This window comes from Nycticebus coucang, chromosome 6, assembly GCF_027406575.1.
Source record: "Nycticebus coucang isolate mNycCou1 chromosome 6, mNycCou1.pri, whole genome shotgun sequence".
NCBI lineage: Eukaryota > Metazoa > Chordata > Mammalia > Primates > Lorisidae > Nycticebus > Nycticebus coucang.
In genome coordinates, this window is record NC_069785.1 from 85,767,644 (window position 1) to 85,778,579 (window position 10,936).

A 10,936-nucleotide genomic window follows, 5' to 3' on the forward strand; every position below is an offset into this window, starting at 1 on the left:
AACAGAAAGGGAGCAAGTCAGCAACTTATTAGGACATCTCAAGAAACTGGAAAAAGAAGAACAATCTAATTACAAACCCACCATATGAAAAGAAATAACCAAAATTAAAGCAGAATTAAATAAAATTGAAAACAAAAGAATCATTCAGTAGTTCAGCAAAACAAAAATTTGGTTCTTTGGAAAGGTGAATAAAATCAATAAATCTCTGGCTAGACTAACCAATAAACAGAAAAGTAAAATCTATAATAACTTCTATCAGAAACAAAAAAGGAAATAACAACAGATAACACAGAAATTCAAAAAAAAAATCTTCAATGATTACTGTAATAAAACTCTATTCTCAGAAATATGAAAATGTGGAGGAAATGGACCAATACCTGGAAGTACGCCACCTTCCTAAATTCAACCAGAAAGAATTAGAGATTTCAAATAGACCTCTATTCTGCACTGAAATAGCAGCAAGTATATAGACTCTCCAAAAAAATAAAATCCTGGGACCAGATGATTTCACATCAGAATTCTACCAAATCTTCAAAGACGAACTAGTACCTACATTACATGATATTTTCTAAAACAAAGTTAAGGAAGGAATCTTCCCCAACACATTCTATGAAGCAAATACCACCCTGATTCCCAAACCAGGAAATGGCCCAACAAAGAAAGATAATTATAGAATAATACCATTAATAAATATTGATGCAAAAATATTCAATAAGATCCTATAAAAAAGAATTCAACAACATATTTAAAAAGTTATACACTACGTTCAAGTTGGTTTTATTCTAGGGTTACCAGTTTAGCTCAACATATATAAACCTATAATTATAATATGCCATATAAATAAAATCAAAAACCATATAATTCTATCCATTGATACAGAAAAGGATTTTGATAATATCGTTTCATGATTAGCATACTTAAGAAATAGGCTTAGAGGGGCTATATCTTACACTGATAGAGGACATCTACAGCAAATGCAAAGCCAATAGTATATTGAATGGAGTAAAATTGAAAACATTTCCACTCATATCTGGAACTAGACAAGGATGCCCACTGTCACCACTGTTATTCAACACAGTACTAGAAGTCCTAGACTTCTCAATCAGGCAAGAGAAGGGGATCAAGGTTATTCAAATAAGGACAGAAGAGGTCAAACTCTCACTTTTTCAGATAATCTTATACCTGGAAAACCCCAGGGACTAAATATGAAGCACTTAGAAGTGATCAAGGGATATAGCAGTGTCTCGGGATACAAAATCAATACCTGTGAATTAGTAGCTTTTATATATACCTACAATAGTCAAGCCAAAAATATGGTCAAGGACTCTATTCCTTTTCCAGTAGTGCCAAAGAAGATGAAATACTTGGAAATATATCTAGCAAAAGATGTGAAACATATCTGTAAAGAGAACTATGAAACCTTGAGAAAAGAACTAGCCGAAGATGTTAATAAATGGAAGAACATACCATGCCCATGGCTGGGAAGAATCAACATTGTTAAAATTTCCATAATACCCAAAGAAATCTATAGATTCAATGCAATACCCATCAAAGCACCAATGTCAGACCTTTAAGATCTTGAAAAAATAGTACGTCAATTCATATGGAACCAGAAAAACCCTATTAGTAAATAAAATTCTTAGAAATAAAAAGAAATCTGGAGGCATCACGTTGCCAAATTTTAGGTTATACTCCAAGTCTATCGTGATTAAAACAGCGTGGTACTGGCAGAAAAACAGAGATGTAGATATATGGACTAGCATAGAGTATCTATAAAGGAACCCAGACACATTGTCACTTTTCCTTTGATAAGTGACAGATGGTGAAGGATATTCAGTTCTTTCCCACTTCAAAACAACCACAGCTCAACCTCAGAGAGACCCCAGGTGGACAGCCCATGTCTAGAGTTCTCAACAGATTGACCTGGACAGTACAATCACTGCCTGGTAGGGAGAGATCAAAGGGTCTCTTAATTCCTAGATAGTAGAAATCCACAGACATTTACAGCCAACATACACAAGAGGATGGAGACTGCCCCCTCCTGTGTATGACCAATTCTGAAAAGATCACTAGCCATAGTTAGGACTAAGGCATCAGCACCTCCAGCCTTGTAAGTCTGAACTGGAAATCAGTTCATTTACCCTTCAAAGTCCAAACATGGTGTCAGTGCCCAGCCCTTTAAAGTCCAAACCAGGCATCAATGACTGCACCCTTTGAGAGTCCACACTCCCACAGGCAAAAGTCCCAACCAGGAGTCAGTGGCTTCACCCTTGAATGTCCAAATCACGGTCAGCACCCCCACCCATTAAACTTCCAATCTGAAGGTTTTTACTTTGATAATATCCAAGTAATGTATTTTTGGTGTTGCTTCAATTGCCTGGAGGGGTCCCCTCATAAAGGATACTGCCAGGTGAATTTCTTCAAGGGTTTGCCCTGCACTCTCTCAAAGTATCTTTATAGTGTGATGTCTTACGTTTAAATCTTTTACCTAGATTTGTTGATGGCATCAAAAATTAACATATGTGTTCTCCTGAAGTCTGTACACACAATGCTGGTGTTAAATTGCTTAAACACTAACACGCCTGAAAAAGCCAAGTTCTTGACTTGAGGCTTCATCAGAAGGTCTTGTGGTCATTGCAGTTGGCTGCCCAGTGGCCAAACATCTCTCAGATCTCACAGTACGGGCGTTCCTCACTCTGACTGCCATGGTATGTAGAGTGGGGAGGGTCATCAGACATCTGTGTCTGGGTAGGACAATCCTCTGTGTCATGCAGCTCAAAGCAGTCACAAATGTCACAGAAGAGGCAAGACTTCTTCTTAGACTGTTTCTCCTGGTCATCACTGTCATAATTGTTGAGCTCATCCCCATTCCCATTGAGGGCTGCTTCTGACATCATCTCTACCTTCATCTTGAGATCTTGATTCTTCCTTTGAAGGTCCACTATTACTGAATTTAGGAAATCAATCTGACTCTCCTGGGCTCTTTCATCCTCTTCTGCCTGAGTATCAGTATTACCTGAGGAGCTGTTGAGCTGCCTCTTGTTTTCTTTGAGTTGAAGCTCCAAGTTCTTTACCTTGAGCTCAAGCTTCACCTTATCGGGCTCTAGAGACTGAACAACTGAATGCAAGGACTTGGCAGAGGCGTTTTCTCTCCTGAGCACTGTGACCTCATTTCTCAGTTTTTCCAGCTCTGCATCCTTTTCTGTGAGTAAGGCACTAGTTATACTGATGGATTTTTGCAAGGAGGCTTTTTCTTCATCTGCATCTTTTATGTACTTGGATTCTCTTTTTTTCATTTCTAACAACTGATTATTGAACACAGATCTTTCCTCTTCCAGCTTTCGATGACTTGTGACTTCGTCTCTGCTTCTCCCCAGCTCCTCGGCAAGTTTAATGTTCTCTTCTTGCAATGCTGACTTCTGTGTACAGACTTCAGGAGAACTCATATGTTATTTTTTGCTGCCATCAACAAATCTAAGAAAATATTTTGTTCTTCACAAATCACACTTTAGTCTCCCCTTATAAGTTAGATTGATAAATTAAGTAATTAGTAGGTGAGTTTTCACCTCTTATTTTCTTTTCTTAAGTTTGAAGACATTGCACCAGATGCCATTACATTCTTTGTCCCTCATAAAAAAAAATCCCTACCCATACAATACCTTATTTAAAGTAACTAAATTATGCCGTTACTTTTCATATTTGCACTAAAATGTTTCCAGACTGCATTTGTATATTTAGGTTTTTGGTTAAGCTTTGACACTGGAATGAGTTGAAAAAATGTGCCATTTTGCATTTTAATCTACTCATTTAAAAGTATTTTATTCAAAGAAATATCCGAGCTTTTTTGCACTACCTGTTATCAGTAGTGCCTTTATTTCAGGCTTGATAATACTTAGGTGTGATTATAAAATCATGAAACAGGTAAAGGGAGGGGGAAGCCCCCAACTGCTGTGGGGACATTTTATAATCTATATGCTGCCTCCGCTTTCTATACTGTGTTTTGTTTATTGGTTTTGCATAATTTTAGCTTATAGATATATATATATATATATTTTTAAAAGCTATATTTTGGGAAAAACCATATACAATGTGTCTTTCTTTTCAGGTATTTACCTTTATGAAAATGAAAACACTTAAAACGATCATCTGAACATAAAAGACTAGTCCAAAAAATAGCATCATAAGGCTTTGCAATTATTTTTTCCTTTTGTTTTCATTTTGTTTCTTTACCAAATTCTAATAACTGGAAGAAGTTTCTCCAATACATTTTTCCTTCTCTAGCAGATATCCCCAGCAATAAATTAATTTAATAATAAGCCAGTATAAAAAACCTAAATTAACCAGTTAATCTATAATCTTCCTTTACAAGTTTAACTGTTTTTAGATGAATGTATGATGAGAAATTCAATGTTAATAATTTTGGATTTTCTTATCACAAAAAATAAAATGAAGGACCTCAACCAACAGAACAGTCTGTCAGCCAGTTTGAATCTATTTATCTTCATTTGAATGTCTTTTAGAATATGTAAAAAGTAATAAAATGCATCTTCCATGCTACATGTATAGTAAGAACTTCTATAATTGTATATATGCTTTTGATGTATTTTCCCCTGAAGATTATCAACTGTGTTTGACAAGTGAATATTAAGTTAATCTGTTAACAATTGAAATTTGGGGTTATAAACATAATAGGAGTTGTTTCACAAACAGAAAACATGTAAAACAGTATTGAAATTTGAGAAAAGAAGTGTTCTGTATCTACTTTAATAAACGGTTATGGTAAAAAAAAAAAAATCTTTTACCTAGTAAGATTCAATTTTTGTTAATGGTGAAAGGTGTGGATCCAGTTTCAGTCTTCTACATGTTGCCAGCCAATTACCAGCACCATTTGTTAAATAGGGAATCTTTGCCCCAATTTAAATTTTTGATAAGCTTATCAAAGATCAAATAACAATAGTATCTGGGTTCATTTCTTGGTTCTCTATTCTGTTCTATATAGCTACCTCTCCATTTTTGTGCCAGTACTATGCTGTTTTGATCACTATAGATTTATAGTATAGTCTGAAATATGATAGCATGATTCCTCCTGATTTGTTTTTATTTCTGAATAGTGTCTTGGCTATTAGATTTTTTTTCTGATTCCATATAAAATTAGGTACTATTTTTCCAGATCTTTAACGTATGAAAGTGGTGCTTTAACAGGGATTGCATTAAATTTGCATATTGCTTTGGATAAAATGTACATTTTAACAAAGTTGATTCTTCCAAGCCATGAGCATGGGGTATGTTTTTCCATTTGTTAATGTCTTCAGTTAGTTCTTTTCTCAGAGTTTCATAGTTCTCTTTATAGAGATCTTTCACATCCTTTGTTATGAATTCCCAAATATTTCATCTTTGGCACTACTGTAAAAGGAATAGAGTCCTTGACTGTTTTTTTCAGCTTGACTATTACTGGTATATATAAAAGCTACTGATTTGTGAGCATGGTTTTTGTATCCTGAGACACTGTTATATTCCTTGATCACTTCTAAGAGTTTTGCAGTTGAGTCCCTGGGGTTTTCCAGGTATAAAATCATATTATCTGTGAAGAGTGAAAGTTTGATCTCTGAGCTTCTGCACAGCTATGAACACAGCAAGTAAAGCAAGCAGACAGCCCTCAGAATGAGAGAAGATATTTGCAGGTTATTTTTCTGACAAAGGCTTAATAACCAGAATCCACAAAGAACTTAAAATTATTAAGAAGAAAAGAACAAGTTATCCCATTTCATTGTGGGCAAGAGAATTGAACAGAAGCTTCTCTGAAGAAGACAAGCATGTGACCTACGGACACATGAAAATCTGCTCATCATCTTTAATCATCAGAGAAATGAAAATCAAAACCCCTTTGAGATATCATCTAACTCCAGTAAGAGTAGCCCGCATCGCAAAATCAACAAACTACACGTTAGTGTGGATGTGGAAAGAAGGGAACACTTCTGCATTGCTGGTGGGAATGGAGGCTAATATGTTACTTTTGGAAAGAAGTTTGGAGAACACTTAAGGAACTAAAAGGAGACCTGCAATTCCATCCTGCAGTTCCTCTACTAGGTATATATCCAAAAGACTAAAAGTAATTTTACAACAAAGATATTTGCATCAGATTGTTTATTGTGGCTCAATTCATAATTGGCAACTCATGGAAGAAGCTCAAGTGCCTTTGAATGGATTAATAAATTGTGGTATCTGTATATCCTGGAATATTATGCAGCCTTTAAAAAGATGGAGACTTTACCCCTTTTATGTTTACATGGATGGAGCTGGAACATATTCTTCTTAGTAAAGTATCTCAAGAATGTAAAAAAAAAGTATCCAATGTACTCAGTACTATTATGAAACCAATTTATAATCACGCACATTTTCATATGAAAGACAATACAGAAATATAGCCCAGGATGAAGGAGGGGAAGGGAAAGGGTGGTTGGAGGGTGGGAGGGTAAAACAGTGAGACCTCGTCTATCATGCATATTGCAAGGGTACATATCAAACCCATTAAGTGTAGAGTACAAATGTCTTACCACAATAATTAAGTGAAGTGAAGGCTTTGTTAACAAGTTTTATGTAAGGATTCTAAATTGTATATAAAATCAGCACATTATATCCCATTAATGCATTAATGTATACAGTTATGATTTAATAAAAATAAAGAAGGGGAAAATTTAAAATAAATAAAGTCCCAATTAGGTAGTAATGGCTCTGTCTTAACAGGGGTCAGTACCTCTGCACCAGAATCAGTGGCTCCACCCTTAAAGTCTGAAAAGAGGTTAGTGCTACTGCCCTCAGTGCAATGTCGCATGCATTTCTTTTCCCAAATGTCCCTCTCTTCCCATTCCTCTCTGCCTCTACTGAAGTCACTGTTTCCCAGCTTCTATCCATATAATGAATGCCCAGACCACCATGGGAATGGCCACACACTCTGAGCTCTGCAGGAGGTAGACCTTCAGACTGCCAGACAAGGGGGAAAGCTTGGAATGAAAGTTCAGAATTGCAGGAAGAGTATTTATTTTCATGCTGAGCAGGATAATGCCTAGGCTTATGGGGGGGCCACTCTGGAGGAGGAAGAGGCCCAGTATTTAGCAGCTCTCACTCTCACTCAGGGGGTAAAATGAGAGGTCTTTTGTCCCCTTCTCACTTGCAGAGAAAACAATGCAGCATGCCTCCTGCTTTGGGGAGGAGACTCTTTTTCTCCTGGTAACAGGCTTTCTACCTGGAATTTGTTCATTAGCACCTCTTTCTTGGAATCACAGGTTTACACAGCTGGTATCATGTGTGCTTGTCTATTTTTTTTCCTATCTCAGCTCCCCTCTTTCAGTTTCAGAGGCCAAATCTGTCCAGAATCTCCCCTTCTGGTCAGGAGCCTCTGGGGAAACTTGCCTCTAGTGGGCCATCTTCCTGCCCACCTCTGTCGAGTACTTTTAAGAGAATAAATTTTAAATGGCTGCATAAAGCCTGAAATATTAGAAGAAAACTAATCAGGTACTGCTCGTTAGTATACAGTAAACCTTTCTAGTTTTTAGCCTTCTTCCTCTAGGCTGCCTGGAGCAGTTGAAACCTTAAATACAAAGGGTTTAAAATGAAAAACATCCAGCCTGGGACAGGTGTCCACATTTCAGTTTGTGATCTGTTTCACTGCAAGAGTTTTGCTGAAAGTGAAAAAGTCATACCTGGTGCTCTTCTGTGTGTCTTCCCGTCAGGCCTTCCTAGAGCCCAGAGTTAGCCCTTTCTTCTTGTCCTCATGGAACACAGCTTGTGTGTGAATCCAGATTTAAGCCTTAAAATAATTATGGTCTTCAGTTGATTGATGCTTTCCTCCAGGAACAAGACATCACTGGGACCGATGAACTTGCATTCTTGGATTGTTTGATGGATTCACAGATAACCTGGGTGATATTACTTTTCAGTAATAATGCAGTTGACACACTGCTTTCCAGTCAGTGGTAAGGTACATTTCTTCATGTTTTTATGTACATTTTCTTTTTCTGAATGCTCTTTGGTGACCACCACTTTGGTATTGGCACTGGATGCTAAATCCATAGCACCACCATTCCTTTTATCATCTTCCCAGAAATTGTCCAGTTAGCCAGGTCACTTTATCTGGAAACCTGCATTGTTCCTATCATTGTTAGATTGACATTTCCCCCTCTAATCATTGCAAATGATTCATGGCTGGAGATAAAAGACATGTTAATATGCTGTTTAGGATATTGCATCCTCATTGATAAGTGACATATGTTTGTAATTTCCCCCTTATAATAATATATTTTCTCCAATTTTATTTATTTTTTTTTGTAGAGAAAGAGTCTCACCTTATCACCCTCGGTAGAGTGCCGTGGCGTCACACAGCTCACAGCAACCTCCAAATCCTTGGGCTTAGGCGAATCTCTTGACTCAGCCTCCCAAGTAGGTGGGACTACAGGCGCCCGCCACAACGCCCGGCTATTTTTTTGTTGCAGTTTGGCCGGGGCCGGGTTTGAACCCGCCACCCTCGGCATATGGGGCCTGCGCCCTACCCGCTGAGCCACAGGCGCCGCCCTATTTTCTCCAATTTTAATATCAGGTGTACACAGATCAAGTAGAATGATCTTGAAGTATTTTTTCTTTTTCTATCATCTAGAAGATTTGGCATGATCTGTTTTTCGAAATTATCTTTTACTTTTATTTATAAATATCAGTTGTCTATTTTTTGAGACTTAAAAAAAATAATAAATTAACTAATGATTCCATCCTGAATCTGAGTCAAAGCATTCTATTATAGACATACTCTTATCCGACAATGTGAATGTTACTTTCTTTGCATTATTATCATTATTGCTTAATATTTTGATGTAGCAATTGTCTGATTTCTTTTCTGAATGTATTTATGTTCATTCATTCTTTACGAGGTTTTTGTTTCTAGTCCTTATCTTAAACATTGTTATTGTTATTAAATTTTAAGCCTTTTTAATTTTGTGAAGGGAAAAAAATGGAAACCTAATAAACACATGTATATTATGTAAAAATAAACAAATAAAAAAAGAATAACAGCTGTTTCCCTGCCTGCATTGATTAGATCTTCATTGGCTTCGTGTTGTATTGGATATGGACCATGCCATCCTCAAACTCAAGAGCTGCCCACTCGATGATACGTTCCCTTAAATCATCTCCAGGTTTCCCAAATTTGGCTTTTCCATTTACATCTTTGTGAATTGATAAACACTCAATTATTTTCTCATTGTTTTTTCCCTTTATAAGGTGAGATACCTAAATCTGAGGAATATGAATGTCTTCTGGAGCAAATGTGCCAATATCCACAATTTCTCCAACCTCTACCACTGTTATTGCTGCAGCTTTGCTCATTGGAAAATTGAAATTCCTCCTGATTTTCCTGAAAATTACATTTCCTGCTCATTCTGCCTTCCAGGCTTTCACCAAAGCTAAAGCCCCTGTAATTGCTTCCTCCACAGTAAAGCACTGACCACTGAACTCCCTCACCTCTCTTGACCTGCTGGCAGTGATGATGCTGAAATCTTTTTTGTATTTGATTGGAATCCTCCTTCTTATACCAGGATCCCATACTTTGTGCTGGTGTTAAATACAGAAACCCCAGCCCCACCTGCAGGAATCTTCCCTGCAAGTGCACCCTGAGGTGTCAGCTCTACTTCTAATTCACCAGATAAGTACTGTCATTCCAATTCTGCGTTTTCTCCCCACTGGAGTAGACCATACATTTTATCTGCTTGTATCGAAGTCCAAAGTTGTCAACCTTTGCATGGTTGCTAACTGCAGCTAGTCCTTTTACTCCAGTAAGGTTCTCTGGAATTCCACACAGACCAAAACCACCAATCAGAACTGTTGCACCATTGGGTTTGTGTTTTACAGCTTCCACTGGAGTTCTGGTAGAAAAATTGCAAACACGTTCCTGGGACCAGGCACTCCAGAGGCATGGGAAGAGGCACAGAACCACAGCCCACAGGGGAGTAGTTTTAAGGCAGCCATCTGTGAGCTGGAGCACGTCTGAGTATGTCAGTGTGCCTGGCCCAGGTTGCCGCCAAGTCACTGGGAAGGAACCGCCTACCAGGTGCTTGAATGTGCATCCAGTAACATCCTTGAGGCTGCCCGTACAAAGGGCCAGCCACACACTGCCTGCTGCTGGTTTATAAATAAGTGAGGCTGGGAGGGGTCCTCACTGGGGAGTGGAGGCTCTTGTCACAGTGTGGGATGGTTGCAAAGGTTCATGGCCTCATAGTGGCCGGTTACTCTCCTGGATCTTGATGTGTTTGAGGCAGCTGTGCTGAAGTGCCCTTGGCCCTGCAGCCCCTAGGCCAGCCTTTCAGCTTTGATGGGGTGCAAATGGCCATCTTCCACTAGGTCAGCAATGATCCTTGGCCTGGGGTTTAGTGTCCTCCAGGGATGGGGTGGGGGTGTCCTGAGGGGCTTGCTACTTTTCCAAGCCATTGTGCTGTGAATGTGTGAGCTGAGGAGGGAGCATGCTTTTCTTCCCATGCCAGTGCAGCATTTTCAATTCTCAAGTTGACCTAATTTTTATAGACTGGACATGTACCACATGGACATACTGGTACAGTAGGCCAAGTGCCTTATGCTGACCATCTCTATATGCTGCCCAGTTTTCTATAGTCCCTTGGCTGGTCAACTTACAAAGGTTCTATAGTAGTTAAAGTGAACACACTGCCTGAAGGAATTTACATGTTCAAAGCAATCCCTATAAAAATATCAATGTCCTTGTTCATGGAATTAGAAAAAGCAATTCTTAAGTTCATAAGGAACCAAAAAAGACAGAAAAGACAAAGCAATCTTCAACAAAAAGAAAAAAATTTGGAGGCATCACATTGCCTGACTTCAAATTATACTAGAAGGATATAGTGGCCAAAACACTATGGGACAGTGCATATAAAAATAGTCA

The 10,936-nt window shown here is 38.1% G+C and overlaps 2 pseudogenes; both read right to left on the bottom strand.

Annotated features, from left to right (window-relative positions):
- Positions 1–2,615: 2,615 nt before the first annotated feature.
- On the bottom strand, positions 2,616–3,446 carry LOC128588764 (CAP-Gly domain-containing linker protein 1-like; annotated as a pseudogene).
- A 4,480-nt stretch (positions 3,447–7,926) lies between these two features.
- LOC128589133 (succinyl-CoA:3-ketoacid coenzyme A transferase 1, mitochondrial-like) lies at positions 7,927–10,011 on the bottom strand (annotated as a pseudogene).
- Positions 10,012–10,936: the final 925 nt, after the last annotated feature.